This window comes from Protopterus annectens, chromosome 11.part0 (assembly GCF_019279795.1).
Source record: "Protopterus annectens isolate FY-2018-M chromosome 11.part0, PAN1.0, whole genome shotgun sequence".
Lineage (NCBI taxonomy): Eukaryota > Metazoa > Chordata > Ceratodontiformes > Protopteridae > Protopterus > Protopterus annectens.
Genome location: NC_056745.1, coordinates 1,092,559,107 through 1,092,576,815, shown reverse-complemented (window position 1 = coordinate 1,092,576,815; position 17,709 = coordinate 1,092,559,107).

Below are 17,709 nucleotides of genomic sequence, written 5' to 3'. Positions count from 1 at the left end.
AGTCCTGGCCTCATGTGGTGGGAACTGTTAATGGACAGCAGGTTGACCCTGCACCTACATTGATCACATGATACCGGTATTCCCTGGTGTCAGTGGCATCTGTCCATACAGGTCTTGTGTGTCAGGCATGGTATGCCCTTTGTGGGTCACATTTGATGGCACCACAGGTGTTGCAGGTGTCCAGTGGAGAACATGGGGGAGGATCGCTGTCAGCATGTACATGGCTATTGGACTGATAGACACGGTGCCATGCCCACTGTAGGCCACTGCAATCACACCATGGTTACTATCAGTGGGCAATATGCAGGGTACTACCAACATAGCGGCTGTTGCCTAGGCAAGTGTGTGTGTGTGTGTGTGTGTGTGTGTGTGTGTGTGTGTGTGTGTGTGTGTGTGTGTGTGTGTGTATGAGATATGGGTTGAGAGTGCTCCCTGGGTAATGCAAAGGTTGCTAATGTTGTTCAGCTGGCATTGATGTCACATTTAGGGGTATGGATTTGCACCCCAGCCTCTCAGCTATTTCACATCTGTTATCCCTGTATGGTGGACATTGTGATATATACTTGGCCCACCATATAAGAAGTTTGCAAAACCCACTCCATATTGAGTCCAGTTGTTACACATTCAGAACCACCTCCACACAGGATATGAATGACAAACACAGACACACCTGTCATGTCTGGGATTAAAAATCCTACCTAACTAGTATATTACACTACAACACTACGCCATTATAGGACGCGCCACAGGGATTGCTAAAGTGCATCTTGCCCAAAGGTGTATCTTACAGTGAATGACATCAGCAGGATTGCCAAAGTGAATGAATTGTACTGAGTGTGACTGGCCTAAAATACATTGCTCCTATACAGACATAGAAACACACACAAAATGTCCACAACTGCTGTGTGTGGGAATAGAACCCCTACCAGAGTTCTATGTCACATTACAGCATGATGCTGTTATAGGACGCACCATGGGGAATGCTGGTATGCCCTTTCCACAAAGGTGTATTTCACAGCGAATGTCATCAGCAGGATTGTCAAAGTAGGTCATATGAATTGTATTGAGTGTGACTAGCCTAAAATACATTGCTCTCTACACAGACAAACACAGACTCACTAGCCAAGTCTGGATTAGAACTCCTATCTAACTATTTCATCACACTACAACTGTATGCAGTTATGGAACATGCTATGGAGATTACTGGGCTACAACCTTCCCAGAGGTGTATTTCTAGGTGGATGACATCAGCAGCCTTACCAAAGAAGAGCATTTGAATTGTAGGGAGTGTGACTACCCTAAAAAACATTGCTTTCTACACAGACAGACAGACACACACAAACACTGGCCAAGTCTGGGATTAGAATTCCTACCTAACTATTTTATGGGCGGCACAGTGGTGCAGCGGTTAACGTTGTTGCCTCACAGCAGAGGAGTCTCTCGGGTTTCGTTTCGGCTGGGGTGCCTTCTGTGTGGAGTTTGCATCCCCCTGTGTGTTCGTGGGTTTCTCCCGGTATCTCCCCCTCCCACATTCCAAAGACATGCATCATCTGGCATTTCTCCCGGCCTCCCGCTGAAAAGGCTCTGTGGGAACCTAGACTTTTCCGACAACAAAACATAAAATAAAAAAATAAATAAAAATCACACTACAGCAGTACGCAGTTATGGGACATGCTACCGAGATTACTGGGCAACACCCTTCCCAGAGAAGTATTTCTAGGTGGATGACATCAGCAGCCTTACCAAAGTAGAGCATTTGAATTTTAGGGAGTGTGACTAACCTAAAAAGCATTGCTCTCTACACAGACAGACACACACACAGTTGCCATGTCTGGGATTGGAACTCCCAACTAACTAGTTTATCACACTACAGCAATACAAAGTTATAGGACGCGCCATGGAGATTACTGGGCTGCATCTTTCCCAAAGGTGTATTTCACAGTGGATGACCTCAGCAGGCTTGCCATAGTAGGGCTATGAGGAGGGCAGTGTGTGTGCATGGGCCATAACCAATTCATCTAGAGGTTAACACACCACATGCGGGCACACACAGGGTCATATTTCACAGGTACGTTTATACAGCTGCTAGATGACTACTTCCTTGAACAGTCATGTTGCACAGCTAGCAGTTGCACCACATAGTCTGTAATGCTGACAGATACCGGTGGCTAGTATCTATAGTGGGTGACATTTGAACCTCATGTGGTTGTGGCCCTTTGGCTGTGGGCTGGGTGGGACAGGCCTGGATGGCTCCTTGTTACAGTCACCCTCTTCCACACATCTATGTACGTCTACCTTTGGCTTATTATAGTGTGTTGTCCTTAGATATATGTCTGTATTCCTATCCAGTGTGTGTGCAAAGCATGAGTGGTGCATACTGAGGGGTGTCTGCACTAATATCTGTGACTACCAGATATGTCTGGTGTTTGCAGACATGGCCTTCATTTGTTTAAGTGTGTGAGCATGCCCAGTATGCCCGTCTGTATTGAATGTGTGGATCAAGTCCAGGTAGTTTGTACTGCAGTGCAGAGCTTTGTGTTGTACACCTACAGGTAGCATACTGTTTTTGCAGGGTATCCATCGATCATTTGGCATTGACTGTTACTACATTTCTACATAGGATGGGGGGGCACCTGACTATTTCTACATTTCTGCACAGGATTGGGAGGGGGCACACCTGACTGTTACTACATTTCTACGAAGGATGGGAGGGCACACCTGACTATTTCTACATGTCTACTCAGGATTGAGGGGGCACACCTCACTGTTATTACATGACTACATAGGATGGGGGGGGGCACACCTGAAACTTGTACACATGTGCTATGACTGTACTGGTATGTTAGGTACTCCATTTCATCCTGTATTCTAAGCTATCATGCTGACTAGAAGCATACCAGTGTACTACAGATCTTAGCTTTGATTTACCTACATATTAGTTTCTGACTTCCTGCCCTTCAGAACTAATGTCCCACTGCCTGACCTGCTGTGGTCTGTCTGTGTAGGCCTGGGGGGGAGGGTTACCCATAGGCATCATTCACAGCCCATAGCACAGCCTTTGTTTGTGTTTGTCTACAGCTGTCTTGCTGGCTGTGACTGTTATTGGGTATGTGAACCCCCCCTGACTGTCATGTGTGAGTCACTTACCTTGTGGATGTCCCAGTATTGAGGGTAGTGCTGCAGGGCTGTCTATGTCAGTTGCACGTAGTACACTCCCTACACATGGCTGACCACAGGTAGTGTCATGTTTGAGAGAGATGTTATTCCCTGGGCCCCTACTGTGCTAGTGTATGTGCTATGCATTGCCTTTTTGCCAAGGCCAGGGCATACTGGGCATGCCACCTTCTGCCTACTGGGGCAGGCTCAGGTTGTTCCTCCTATGAGTCACTCTGTGCCTGTGCAGGCTTTGGCAATGGTGGGGGGCTGAGTGGCCTTGCCCCATGCTGTTCCTGCTGCAGCTGTTTCCACAGGATCATATTGTGTAGCATGGCACATACAATGACAATTTGGGTACATGTAGCTGGTGAGTACTGCAAGGCTCCACCAGATTTGTCCAGGCACCAGAACTGTGACTTGAACACCCCAAACACATGCTCTACTATAATTCTGGTCCGTGTGTGTGCCTCATTATGGAGTTCCTGTTCGGGTGTGTGTGCATTTCTGATGGGTGTCAGCCACGGCTCCAGTGCCTGTCCAGCATCCCCCACTAGGTGACCGTGAGGGATGTCCCCATTGGAAAATCTCTGATACAGCTGTGTCAGATGCCAGATGTGGGAATCGTGATAGCTTCCAGGGCAGCCAGCACACACATTCATTATTATGCCCTAGGCATCACACACAACCTGGCAGTTGATGGAGGGGAAGCCCTTGCAGTTGATGTAGACTCTACCCCACTCACTGGGTGATGCTTTGATGCATATGTGCGTACAGTCTATAGCACCCACTACCTCAGGGTATTCTGCTGTTTGGTGGAACAGTTGCATATTGATGTCCAACTCCTCATGGGTGTTGAGGAAATATACATTCTCACTGACGTGCTGACATGGCATCTAGGAACTGGTGGAGTACCCTGAATGCTGATGCCTGTGAGATCCCCATCATATCCCCAGTTGGCCTTTGGAAGGTACCTGCAGCTAGTGTTCTTAGGCCTACACATACTTTGGTATCCACTGGGATGGGTTCCCCTCTGTTAGTTTTGTGTGTCAGGCGTGGCCGGCCACAGCTCAACAATTTGCTGTAGGAGGTCCCTGTCCACCCTATAGCACTACACTATCTCCAACTCATGTAGCCCCTGGTAGGTTACCTTGGGTCTGCACACTCTTCTCCATCTCCTCACTGTGGGTTGGTTGACAGCATTCACATCCTCACTACTCTCAGCCTCTTCCACAAGTTGTTGCATGATAGCTATTGCAGCCCCTATCATTTTGTTGTTTTGATTGTTAAAAGTCCCCCACAGTGTGGGAAAAACCAGATAGGAAGGTGTTTGCATAGTTCATGGTAGTGTTCTGGGCTGGGCTGGTCTGCTGCCTGTGTAATTGGCTGATTCTGATACATTTCACCCACCAGCTATGCTAGTTCTCCTAGATTACCTTCCTTCTGCTGTTTTCCCTTCCCATTGCCTTCCTGTTTAAGCTCAGGGATATGCCGCACAAACACAGTGCTCAAATGTGCACAGAGCTGCTGTTTCCTGGTTTAACACTGGTTTTAAACCTTTAAAATCCAGTGCGTGGCATGCACACCTGCTTAGGCAATGTAAAGAGTGCTAGCCAGAGTCAGACACACCCCTCTTGCTTAGCTGTGCTTAGCTAGGAGCAAACCTGATCCACAGGGCTGCAATCCGCTTACACTCTGCCTGACACTCCCCCATGATGTCAGCTAACTCCTAGGCTTGCACCAGGCTATTCCTACTCTTACACTGTTGGGACCTGACTAGCATGCTGGGGAAAACTAGGATTCACTATCATTCCCCTCATTTGCATAGGATTGCCGCTAATGCATAGTTACATGTCTCACACTGAGCCTCCCCCCTTAGCAACCACTACTCACTGGCCATGTTGTCTTCTGCCTGCCATTGACTTTCATGGCAGAATAGTGATTTTAGTTAGAATATTTATTTTAGGTTTATTTTATTATTTTCCCCCCGATTCCATTTGCGCACCGCTGCCCTACACTTAAACAGCCAAGATCCGCTAAAAAAAAAAAAGTTGATTTTTTTATTTTTTAAAGCTGTTTGCAATGCCAATGGCCTTTTACTTGGCCATTGGCATGCTTTCTGACTGATATGCAGCCTTTATTTGGAGCTGTCATAGCTCCGTTTTGGATTTTGCTGAAATGTACTCGGTTACTAACTGAGTACATTTCTGCAGATTGCACTAGTCCCGCACGACTGGTTTCAAACTTCCTGGATTGTATATTTACCTCATTTGCATGGATTTCTCCTGCAAATGGGGTGATTTGCATACAGAGGCTTAGTCCATGCAGGACTAGTGCAGGAGCGCTCGTGCACGCCCCTGCAGGCTGTTCCCGGATCGCACGGCAGACATGTTGACTGCTAGAACTCCTGCACTCATTCTGCATGCCATGCAAGGCATGCGGGGGAATTTATTTAGGATTAACATTTTAAAAGAGCAATAGAAATTCTGTAAAATTAGGTTCTGTTTCTTTGAACTTGTTTTTAACCAGTTTCTTATTATTACATTTCTTGATATACCTAACAGAATCCCAGAAGGGGGTGATTGTTAACATTTACACCTGCTGATATCAGAATGTTATATAAAAATCATAGTTTTGTTAACTTACAACTGCCTGTCCATAATGTTTAACTACAAGCTTGCATTTGCTTGCAATCATTTCCAAGTTTTGTATAGTCAACAAAAAGAGGATCCCAATATGAATATAAGAAATGATACATGAGTAGTGAAGTGGCAGCAGGAACAACCTGTTTTAAAAACTAAAAACCAACACCAAGAAGTGAACTGCCAGTTCATGCCCTGGTGTGTCAGCTTTTAGTTTTTAAAATGGGTGTTCCCAACATGAATATACTTTTTCTTTACATATCTGGGAAGAAGCATTTTGCAGCAGATATTTTACAATATTTGACAAACACAAAGAAGGATTTTTGCCAGGTCAAAAATTTAACAATTCACAGACAGCAACATTTGATCCATCTTTTTTGCTTGCTAATGCTGGGAGATTTAATAATAATGTTTTTCTCATTGGAAATTTGCTAGGTTCTGATGTTGTTATTGTTTATGAAACATGGTTAAAGAACAATGACTGGAAACCTTTTCTGTCAGGGTATAAATGTTTTTACCGTAACAAACATTCTAACAAAAATCAAGTGGAGGTATAGGCATTAAAGATAGATATGAGAAACGTGAGTATTACATGTTCAACAATAACATCAACACTGTAGATTGTGTAACTGTGGCAATAAAGACAACCCTAGAACATATAACTATTCTTGGAGTGTATAGATCACCAAAGTCAAGTGCTGAAGACCTAAGGTTTTAGGTGGTGTGTGTTACTAGCTTAAACAGTCTCCATGGTGACTGATTGGGGGGATGGGACTGATTACTATATAAAAGTGAGTTGAGTAGTTGTTGTGAAGAATTGTTCTGAAGAGGTGCTGTTGTGCCAAGGATGAAAGTGCTTAATAAAGTGATTTTGTGGACTTAAGCTCCAAAGTCTTCACTTCTTTTTTTGTTTTTCTTTAGTTTGTGGTGTTTTTATTTCACTTAATTTATATAGATTTAGCTTCAGGATTTGACAGGGTCATACAGAAAACATTGATCAATAAATTTTAACAACTAGCTATTGATATACTCTTGATAAGATGTATATCCACATGGCTTATAAATAGGACATGAGCCCAGTATCATACAGCAATTGGACAGGTGAAATTCTTGGTTACATTTAGGGTGTCCACAAGGTCCTGTCCTATGCCCTTTCTTGTTTAGATCGTATCTTTCAGATGTATCTTTTTTATCTGAGGTGTTCTCTTGTCTGTATGCAGATAACTTGAAACTGGGTACACTGATTGCACCTGCTGCAGATATTGGCATGTCTGCAAAAGAACTTGACTAAATTGACCATTTGGGCACAGGTGAATGATATGCTGATAAATATTTAAAAACTAAGACTATGAGATTTGGAGGACAAACATTGAAAGTTGAATATTTAATACAGCACACAGTGACTGAAACTGTAGATTTATTTAAGGACCTGGGTATATGAGTAGATTCGGCTTTGAGTTTTTCTACTCTATCAACCAATTGGTTAATGATAGTTATATTACTATAACTTGTATAAAATGATTTATAAAGTTTAGGAATTCAGAAATAATGAAGTCATTGTTTATTAGTTACATTAGGCTCAAACATGTGTATGGAATAACAATATGGAAACCTTGTAAGAAAACAAGCATAAGTAAACTGGAAAGAGTATAGTGGAAATATACCAAGGGCATTCAAGAATGTGAAAATTTAAGTTATTATGAAAAAATATCTGAGCCTGTACAGTGTCTCATATAGACATTTAAGAGGAGGCCTTATTCAGTTATACAGAGCATTTAGAGACAACTACCTCTGGGAATATTTGGGGTTATCAAAGAGTAGTAGAGAATCATCAGATGCAGAAGATCCTATAGGAATGAGAAGTGTACTAATTGGTTCTCTGAGAGAGCAGCTGATGCATGAAATAAACTACCAGATTATATTAGACCAAGCACTAGTTTAAATATTTTTTAAGAACAGCATGGATACATTATGAGAACAACTGTTTTGGTATATTGACAACCTAGAAGGGCATTAATGCCCATGCTTGAGATATTTGTATGTATGTATGCATCTCCAGTATATACGACTATTTTAATTGTTGTGATTCTAGCTTTTTTATGTTAAATATAAATGTTCTATTTAAGAATTTCTGTGTATATGTTTGCAAAAATAGTGGGATTATAATACATTCAATAGATCATAACATCATTTTTCTTTTAAAGTAAATTCCATTTTTATTTTTAAGTACCAGTATCTTGTAATTATCTACTGAATATGATTTTTGTTTTCCTAAATATATAATTTCTTAAGGTTAGTAAGGTTAACCAACTTCCATTTAATATATTCTATTCAGTTCCATTCCACTGTTGTCTTCTCAGTTGTTTTTACATTCATTCCCTCATTAAAATCATAACACACTAATAATTTAATTTCTCTCAAATATAGCATGTTTTTATTGCTCTTTCTAAATATAAATTCACTCTAAATTGAAATATAGTTAATAAGCAACTTTTTGTTAATGTCTTTGTGCATGTAATTTTTAATAGCCGTTGATATATTTTATAGATATTTTGAGTGAGATTGGTTATATCATTGTGAGAACAATTTGAAACTAATACCCAGATCTTGATGAATGTCACTTCACCGTTTAACTTGGTTATTTAGGATTTATTAATATTATACACGCGCGCACACACACACACACACACACACAAACACACACACATATATATATATATATATATATATATATATATATATATATATATATATAGTTTCACTTCAGAATCCTGAAATATTACAGTCTTGAACGTCATAATCCGGAAGCCCAAAATCCTGAAAATTCAAAATCCTGAATCCCAAAATACTGAAAATATATAGGACACAAAGAATGACAATATTCCATTACAAGTAATCACATAAATGGTTTACCATTGAAATGTCACCATGCAATTGCACGACTATGAAGTATTCGAAGAACAGATGTTCAAATACTTCATATGTGTGCAGGTTACATGAGCAAACATCATTTTTGCGAATGGACTGTGCATTTGCAAATATAACGTTCGCTCATGTAAAGGTATCGCGGTGCAGTGCAGTTAGGGAAATACATCCCTTTTCTCACTGTAGTGGGATCTCGGAGTTGGAATATTAAGTTAGGGGGTGTGGGGGGTGCAGGGGGGCTTGTACCCCTGCATAAACGGGATGTTAGGTTAGCTAGTTGGGGAGTTACAGGAAGGGTGGGATTGCTGTTAAGTGCTGAAAATGTCATGATCGACATTTTCAGCATTAACAGCTATTTTGCGACATTAGGACATTCGGTGTACTTTCGGTGAAACACTTTGCTAATAAGTGCACTTTTTTTTTTAATTTTCAAGATTATGATAGTAAACCACAGAAACAAAAAACAAGTAATCTCCGTGGTATTCCCGAAGTCTCAAAAGAACCCACTAAAGTGTAGTGGGTCTAAAAACAAAACAGTGTAAGAAACTTCTCTGTTTGGAAGATTTTCAGTCCATATATTTCTAGTTAATCACTGTATATTAATCAGATCAGACAATAGTAGTAGAAGTAGCGAACATAAACTCGTCAAGTCAAAAAGTAATAATAGAAAATATATAATTCTACAGCATTACTAAGTATTCAGGCAGTCTGTTTCCAGTCGAAAATCCTTTATCAAGTACACAGACAAGCGATCCAAGTAAAACAAAAATAGAGTAATAATTTACTCACAAGCTTTCTAAATATATATATACTTTTTATCAGGCATGGGAGTGGTTTATTGTGCTGTAAAACAAAGTGTTATTGGTACACATGTTAAATTCACATCCCTTCCCCATCAGTGTGACATTCGAGCTGGTCCTGCCCTACCTAGTAGCTGTCATAATAATATATAGCCCTAATGTACTTTAGTGGTACATCTTATTTAACCAAATTATTAAGTCTGTGATTTTATACAAGGCAATATACTACATGGCTGGAAATATATCAACCTTAGTTCATTTTGTGATCAAAAATTATATATAAATATACACATATACATTTTGCATGTAAAAATCAGTTTCTATTTTCATAACCTATTGTTAACAAAGATCTTCTAGACTTCTTCAGGTCTGTGTACAAGAACCCTAAAAACCTATATAATTGTATAATTAGTTAGTATTGTTATTACCATCATTTTGAATAAAGTGGAAAAAAGAGAACCAGAAAAAAATTAAAAAAAATATATATATGTATGATGATGGAAACAAAATATACACTTAAATTTCAAATGATTTAAAATGGTATTTAAAACCAATTTGTAGAAAAAAAATAAAATAATTAATCATGTAAACAATGTGGCAATTTTCTAAGTTCCAGTGCACTTTTAATTGAACCATAATAGTTTAGTCCAGGCTTTCTAAAAGAGTTCAGCTTTAATTGCCACATGAGTTCCTGTTCCTCCATGTCTATGTGATCCAGTATCTGGAACTTAAAACCTGTGTGTCTTTTATGAAGAGAAAGGTGTTTGGCTAGTGCATTATTTTTACATCCAGAGCGGATTTCTGACAGATGACATGAAATCCAGTTTATTTACAGTCTTGCCCACATAGAATGCATCACATTCATTGCACTGTGCCCTGTAAATTACTTTTTTTAGTGTTACAGTCACCCCCTGCACTGGTTTTAATGATCTTCTTTAAATAAGGGCAATAAAAACTATCACCTTGCTGTATAAATATACAAAATGTACAATTAGTTTCACATCTTTTAGTGCTTTTCTCACATGGTCTAGGTTTAAATTCAACAACACTTCTAATATTTCTGGCCTTCCTATAAACAAATGATGGGGCTTCACCTAAGATGTTAATCAGAAAAGGGTTTCCTGTGACAATGTCCCAGTTTTCTTCAATAATATTTTTGATACTCTGATAATCCAAAGTGTATGTCAGGATGCAGCTATTTTTGCATTTGTTATTCTCTGTGGGATTACTTAACATTTTTCTACTGGGGAGGTTGAGTGAAGGTGCTTCAGTCCTTTCAGAATTTAAACCTAGACCATGTGAAAAAAGCACTAAAAGATGTGAAACTAATTGTACATTTTGTATATTTATACAGCAAGGTGATAGTTTTTATTGCCCTTATTTAAAGAAGATCATTAAAAACCAGTGCAGGGGGTGACTGTAACACTAAAAACGTAATTTACAAGGCACAGTGCAATGAATGTGATGCATTCTATGTGGGCAAGACTGTAAATAAGGATTTCATGTCATCTGTCAAAATAATGCACTAGCCAAACACCTTTCTCTTCATAAAAGACACACAGGTTTTAAGTTCCATATCCTGGATCACATAGACATGGGTGATCTTGAAGGAGACATCCCGAATATTCTGGAGAAACAGGAACTCATGTGGCAATTAAAGCTGAACTCTTTGAGAAAGCCTGGACTAAACTACTACTGTTCAATTAAAAGTGCACTGGAACTTAGAAAATTGCCACATTGTTTACACGATTAATTGTTATTTTATTTTTTTTTCTACAAATTGGTTTTATATACCATTTTAAATAATTTGAAATTTAAGTGTATATTTTGTTTCCATCATCATACATATATATTTGTATTTTTTTTATTTTTTCTGGTTCTCTTTTTTCCACTTTATTCAAAATGATGGTAATAACAATACTAACTAATTATACAATTATATAGGTTTTTAGGGTTCTTGTACACAGACCTGAAGAGGTCTAGAAGGATGTTAACAATAGGTTATGAAAATAGAAACTGATTTACATGCAAAATGTATATGTGTATATTTATATATAATTTTGATCGCAAAATGAACTAAGGTTGATATATTTCCAGCCATGTAGTATATTGCCTTGTATAAAATCACAGACTTAATAATTTGGTTAAATAAGATGTACCATTAAAGTACATTAGGGCTATATATTATTATGACAGCTACTAGGTAGGGCAGGACCAGCTCGAATGTCACACTGATGGGGGAAGGGATGTGAATTTAACATGTGTACCAATAACACTTTGTTTTACAGCACAATAAACCACTCCCATGCCTGATAAAAAGTATATATATATTTAGAAAGCTTGTGAGGAAATTATTACTCTATTTTTGTTTTACTTGGATCGCTTGTCTGTGTACTTGATAAAGGATTTTCGACTGGAAACAGACTGCCTGCCTTGCTTGGATTACTTTTGAATACTTAGTAATGCTGTAGAATTATATATTTTCTATTATTAGTTTACATTCGCTACTTCTACTACTGTTATCTGATCTGATTAATATACAGTGATTAACTAGAAATATATGGAATAAACCACAGAAACACATACAAGACAAAGGATAGCACTTTTCACCAAGTATAACCATATGACATTCCACCAAATATAAACAGGGAAGCAAGCCTACCTGCACCCCACATGTGGGAGGCTGCACCCTCCACAACCCTACTAACTGAATATGTGAACTCCAGGATTGCACTCCACAGAAAGAAAATGGCAAACATACCATCACACATTTCATGACTACCTGTTGTAACCTTAGTAATGTTCCCTTTTAACTTGCTATACTACAACATAACTCATGATAGTATAGTGAAGTGTAATCTTGGAGTTGATATATTTAACTAGCAGGGCTGTGGGGGATTCAGCCCCCCATATGGGGGGTGCATGGGGTCTTGCCCCCTGTTTATATTTGGTGGAATGGCATATGGTTTGTGTTGTCTATAGCCAGTACATGTATCCTGTGTGTTTTCAGTATTTTGGGATTTAGGATTTTGAGTTTTCAGGATTTTGAACTTTCAGGATTTGGGGCTTCCAGATTATGAAGTTCAGGATTGTGATATTTCAGGATTCTGAAGTGAAACTATATATATATACATATGTATATATATTCTCGATTAGCATAATATTCACTGTTCTACTAATAATTGTTTTATTACTAAAGCTGTAACATAGCTTTCTGTATCTGGAAATCCTAGCCCCCCATCATTCCATGTTTTAATGTCTTTTTGTAAGATGTTTGTGGCTTATTAGGATAATACAAGAAGGTTAAACAAGAAAGTACATTTACCACAGAGACTCTAACTAAAGTTCCAGTCCACAGTGTAGAAAAAACAAAAAATACACTGGCAATGTAATTAGCTCTTTTGTTTTAATATTTAAAACTTCTTCAGATAAAAGACACTATTCAAGTTGCTGTTTAAATGTGGTCTCATGTGACATTGTGCATCACATGACAGCTGAGCTCCCTTCCACATTTAAAGTGGTATAATAGTTTTTAACAAACAAAATTCAAAGAAAAAATTGTAAAAAATACAAGCTGAAAGAAGTATTATAAAATATAAAAACTATTTTAAAAGTATATATATATATTTATATAAAACATATATTTACATTCATGTTAAAAAGTCAAGCACATTTATCTCTGTAATGCATTCAGATTCAAAAGGGAGCTTATATAAATGTAGTCATTCAGTCCTGGGCACCTGCTTGCATTAAGTTTCAGTTACCAGAACAGCTCATGCTTCTCTTAAAGTATCTGCCTTGGTCCTATATGTTCACCTAGTATAACTTTTTCAATTATAACAAATCTTAAAAAAAGTGACCAGGTGTCTCATCAGCATGTTTAGCTAGTGCATTTGCATCTTTATTGTTTCTGATGTCATTAATATGCTTCAAAATAATAAATCATCCAAAATACTGCTACAGGTCCAGAAAGCAATGACATTCAGTAGAAAAGCTGATCACTCCTTCAGTAATATTTATTTCAATCAAAATTATTTCAATAAAAATAAACGCTTTTGTTCACTCAAACCATGTGTGAACTTCTTCAGACTTTTCACCCTCAGTAAGCTCTTTATAAAAAGACTCCAGTAAAAGGATGCAATCATTACATCACTTTATTCTAGTGTCTTACAGGTCCAGCCACCATTTTCTTTAAAATATTTTTTAAAAACATTTGAAAAATAAAACAAAGACTGGTACAAGACCAAACTACCTCATTATTTAAATAACTCATTTTAACCCAAAAGGTAGTTAACACTTACTAAAAATATTATAAATCTAGCCAAAGCTTTTAATGCTAAAATAGGTTTCAAACTGCAGCATTCATTCAACCCAGGATAAAAATAGGCATTAAAAATTAGTTGCCATACTAACTCTTTCTTTTGAAAATAACGTTCCCAAGGCCCTCCCATCACCTTTACTGGGACATGATCAATGACCAAATATTTAAAAAAATTATACTCATTCATATTCACATGTTTAGCTAAGGAATTCAATAAATTCGTTTTTAATACTATATTCATGTTCATAGATACAGTCTCTAAGTTTCATCTCAATTTTTCCAACATAAAAATAGGGACACTTCTGACACTATGCTAAATAGACAACTTATTTAGATTCAAAGTTAAAAATACACTTAATATGGTAGGTAAAATCCCTTACCTAAAATGTGGACCCCTCATAAATGAACTTACAATATCAGCAGGCTCCACATTTTGTCATACCAGACCTTCCTCTTAGTGAACCTGTTTTTTTCTGTTCCAGAAAAGTTTTCAGGTTCTGGCCCCTCCAATATACTAACGGAGGAACTTTCTGGATTTTATCATGTATTTCCACATCATCATATAACAATGTCCAATTCCTATTAAAACTAGACCTCAGGACCCAGCTATTGGCATTAAAGGTGGTCACAGAACTCGTGTCAAACTCTTTCGATGTGCTCGCCTCAGAATGTTCAAAATAAAGAGTCCCTATCACAGCTTCTTCATCTTGATGTTGATTTCCTTCCTTAAAGAGGATGGGCTTGAAATAACCAGTCAATCTTTTTGATGTCACCCCCTCCACCAAATCCTGAACCAGCGATTCTGGATAGTCTCTTTGTAGAAGCATCATACGAAGGTTAGCACATTCTTGATGGAATTTGGAATCCAAGGAAATCATTCTGGCTGACCAGGTTAGTTGCCCTTTCACTACAGATCTCTTCTGATGAAAAGGGTGGGAGCTTGTAAAGTGTAGAAAAGTGTTGGAATACATGCTTTTTCTATAGATTTTAGAAGAGCATTTCTACCCTTCATTGTCCTTTTCTAATAAAACATCCAAATAGGAAAGTCTTTCAAGATGATGTTCAGATGTGAATTTCAAGAAGGGGGTTGTTGTTAATGTATTGGACAAACTGGTGGATGCACCTCTCATCTCCTTTCCATATGATAAATATATCTTCCAAAAATGGACATAAGTTCTAATATTTGTCCTGATGGAGGGAATGTCCAGCACAAATCTATGCTCTCACACAGCCATGACAATGTTAGCAAAGATACCCAATACAAGTGGAATTCATTGCCACCTCTGACTTCTGTAGGAAATATTTCCATCAAAATAAATGTAGTTGTTATGCAAAACCAACTTGAACAGTTCCTAGTAGAGATTAATCTGTTCTTGTGGGAGACCCTTGCCTAGGAGAAAGTCAGCCACCCATTCTGTTCCTGTATCTTGAGGAATCACAGAATATAAGTCCTTCACATCAATTGTGAGCAGAAAATCATTTGCATCAAAATCCACCCCATTAATGATTTCCAGGAAGGACCAAGAATCCTTACAAATCTGTGACTCTGCAGATAGTAGGGGGTTCAATTTGATGTCAATAAACTTAGCATATACATATGTAATCGAATTCCTTCCATCAACGATTGGTCTTGGTGGATTATTCAAATCTTTATGAATCTTGGGGACTCCAAATATAATTGTTGTTACTGGGGCAGCCATATTCAAGTAGTTGAAAATATCCATATCAACTCCACCTTCTATAAACATATCCTCTAGGGTACTTCTTATGTTGCAATAAGCTCCATTCAGCTGGTTATTGTCACTTCCTCATATGTATCAGTGTTCAAGATTTTGTACATTCATTCATTATAATCATGCCAGTCCATAATTACCAATCCACCCCCTTATCAGGTTTCATCACCCTTATATTTTGACATCTCAAGTATTCCAGAATGGAATATTCTTCTTCATTCATAATGTTTTCTTCTTTTCTTCCAGCACTCAATATTGTTCTTATATCAAAATCACAAAACTTTTCAAATAGTAGAAGTGTTGGAATGGGGGGTTTGTAAATCCTGACTGCATTCAAGTCCTGTTGCCTGCTGAAGTTCGCTCCAAATAATATCTTCAAATTCAACTTCCTCAGGAAAATTGTAATATTTATCAATGAGCTAGCCAAGTTGACCCTTGAAGAAGGGAAAAAGGTCAACCCTTTACTTAAAAATTTGGCCACCTTTTGGTCCCGTGGGGTATTAGAAAAATTTAAATTTTAAAGTCAGCATCTTCATTCATAACAATTGTACAAAATGTAGACAATTTCATCTCACTACTATTATTGATGTCTACTTCTTCCTCTTCCATACTTAAGTTTACTCATAGGGCCCTGCTAATAGTACCTGTTGTGATTAATATGTGGAAAATTCCTCCCTCCATTGATTCTGTAATGGTGATTGCAAAAAAAAATGGATTATTATTTGTCTGCCCCATCCATTGTTCCTTTGTCTAATTCTCTCAGAATACCTTAGCGTTGGGGAATTCCCATTGTTAGGTCCCCTACTCCATCTCACTGGATATTCTTGTATTATTAGAGCCATTGGACTCTCTCCTATCATAATTATGTACATTCTCATGGGAGTTACCATGGTTTGGTTGGCCCCGCATCTCAGATCTCCTTCCCCAAGCTTGTGATTTAGGTGGACTGGGGTATGCCTTCCTCTCCACATATTCTTTCTTATTCTACTCCAATTTTTTAATTTTTTTTCTCTTTTAATTTATTCAGCTGTCGCTCAATACTCAAATAAATTCTTTTATGTTCAGAAACACCTCTATTGTATGCACCATCCTTTTTAATACTATTTTCTAACCATTGCACTTCAGCAGTCAGTGATGCAATCAATTTAGAATTATTTCACATCAATACATCTAAATACTCACAGCCATGTCTATTAAATAATATAAGCAAATCCTGGTGTAACGGAGAGTTTACTTTGAGGCCGGTGGGATATCACCATAACCACAGCCCCTTAGGTATCCATTTTTTTTACACATTCCTTAAAGTAAGCATTTTCTAATTGTAATTTTTTTTACACTTAAAAAGTTTATAATCCAGTTCATCCAGCTTTTCTTGTAATGTGCCACTCATTTGGTTAGGCCGAGTCATTCCCATATATAAATAAAAATCTCTGTTAAGCCATTCTCCCAAATTAGATAATGGTAAACTACCAACATTCATTTCCATTTCTACTTGTGAATTCACTCCTTGTCCCCCATTACCATTCAACATTTCTCCCATAACAGGGTTAATTGTGAAGGGAGTATTTAAAACCATATTAGTTCCACCCTCAGTAGTAACAACATTTCTATTAGCATGTTCATACTTATCAAACCCAGCATTATATTGTTGTGCGTTATGGGGGGGGGGGGGCATTTTTATAAAATATAGGATAAAAAAGGTTCTTACTATTTTGTTGGTGCAGCTGGCCCAGAGGTATCTCAGTTCCAGTAAAATTCAATAACTGTATGAAAGCATCCACTCTCTGTGTCAGCTACTGCAACAATAAAGTCAGATTCCCAATCAATCAGTTTACATCCTGAATATCCATAGTGCCCTCTTGTTGTGTTGATATATCTTGAGACAACAAGGGTTGAGAAGTTGCCAAGCCCTCCAATTCCATAGCAGTTCATGACACAAACTTTAAAATAATCCAAAATACTGCTACATGTCTGGAAAGCAATGATATTCAGCAGAAATGCCAGTCAGTTATTCAGTAAACTTTATTTCAATAAAATTATTTCAATAAAAATAAGAGTTTTTGTTCACTCAAACCATATGTGAACTTCTTCAGACTGTTCACCTCTAGCAACAGTGGATCACCAGTTGAAATAAT